The sequence below is a fragment of the Lactuca serriola genome, chromosome 7 (assembly GCF_051521515.1).
Source record: "Lactuca serriola cultivar US96UC23 chromosome 7, Lser_US96UC23_V15, whole genome shotgun sequence".
Classification (NCBI taxonomy): domain Eukaryota; kingdom Viridiplantae; phylum Streptophyta; class Magnoliopsida; order Asterales; family Asteraceae; genus Lactuca; species Lactuca serriola.
Window position 1 is genome coordinate 187204152 of NC_136414.1, and position 1527 is coordinate 187205678.

The 1527-nt window shown below is 27.4% G+C and overlaps 1 long non-coding RNA gene across 1 annotated transcript; it reads left to right on the top strand.

The window, feature by feature from the left end:
- The first annotated feature begins 226 nt into the window (after positions 1 to 226).
- On the top strand, positions 227 to 1051 carry LOC145065023 (uncharacterized). The gene is made up of 3 exons (XR_013688207.1): positions 227 to 389; positions 565 to 654; positions 840 to 1051. It is a non-coding gene; the product is annotated as an uncharacterized LOC145065023 (long non-coding RNA).
- Positions 1052 to 1527: the final 476 nt, after the last annotated feature.

Genomic DNA, 1527 nt, shown 5'->3' on the forward strand with positions numbered 1-1527 from the left:
TTGCCTTTTGCTTTCTATTACTGCAATATAGGACAATATAGGACCTGCAATATAATTGAGCAACTACACCGATTCCTCTGTTCTTCGCGATCTTCCAATTTCCATTCGTGCAAAGGTAGACTTTCAATCTTTTTCTTATTAAGACATTTTATGCTCTGCAATCATTAGAATTATATGTTTAATGATATTGTAAATATGATTCTTTACAGATATCTCAAACGCTATACAAGTCATACATTGAAAAAGTTTCACGTTTCAAAGGATGCTCTTTGGAATTCATAAATCAAGTTGTAACTAAAGTGCATGAAGAGTTTTTTCTTCCAGGGGAAGTCATTATGGAACAAGGTAATGCGGTTGAGCAGCTTTATTTGATCTGTCATGGTGAACTGGTATAATTTCCTTCTCTTTTTAATTAAAATTAGTAAAACTTGTGGTTTTTTAGTTAAGAATTATGAAATGAAATTATATATGTATAAGAGGAAATTGGGATATGTGAAGATGGATTAGAAGAGAGTTTATGTGATTTAGTGTCTGAAATGGTGTATTAAATTGTGACTCTTATAGATCTGATCAGATATGATGTTTTATGGTGATTATGGATATGATGTATGTGGTGCACACAAAGTGTTTGATGGAATGTCTCAACCAAATTCAGTAAGCTATTAAACTGTGAATATATGTTCTTAATGTATGAATTTGTGAATATTTAAGTTATTAAGTTGTGAATGTGTGTTTTTTGATACACTAAGGTGTGAATTAGTGTCTGGAATATTGAATTAATATGTGATTTAGTGTTTGAAATGGTGTATTAAATTTTGAATTCTATTTTTTGTATCCAGATCTGGTTTTTGAGGGAAGGATGTTGGCGGTGTTGGCACAAATTGTTGGTGGTGTTGATGCTGGTGGTGGTGGTAGAGTAAGGATATTTCTATTTCTCACTCATTTTATTTGTTCATTTCAGATAAGTTATAGTCTTTTATGATTCTATGTATACATATTTTTTTATGTTGGCTTCTAAAATATGAGATATTTATGCATGTATTAAACTATGAATGGGTTGTTTAGTACACTGAAATATGATATTATACCTGTAAATGAGTTTTGAATGTATTGTATGAAACTTTAAATTTTGTGTATTAAGCTGTGAATTTTTATTCACAACTTAATATAATAAATTCACAATGTAATACACGTAATGTCTTCAGATATGAACGTATACATGTAAGTTTTAAGTTGAGAATATAGTTGTGAATATATATTTTTATTTGTATTAAACTGTAAATTTATTGTATTAAACTATGAATTTTTTGTATTAAAATTTGAATTGATTGTATTAATCTGTGAATTTTTTTATGGATTTTGTTTGATTCTATAAGAAGAAAGAATAAATATATATGATATTCTTTAATTTTAAATAAATTACAAACAATTTAAACTATGAGTATTATTAAATTAAACTTTGAATAAGCGATACCCTCTGGATCTAAAAGTAAAAATGTATGTTTTAAGTTAAGAATATGTAATTAT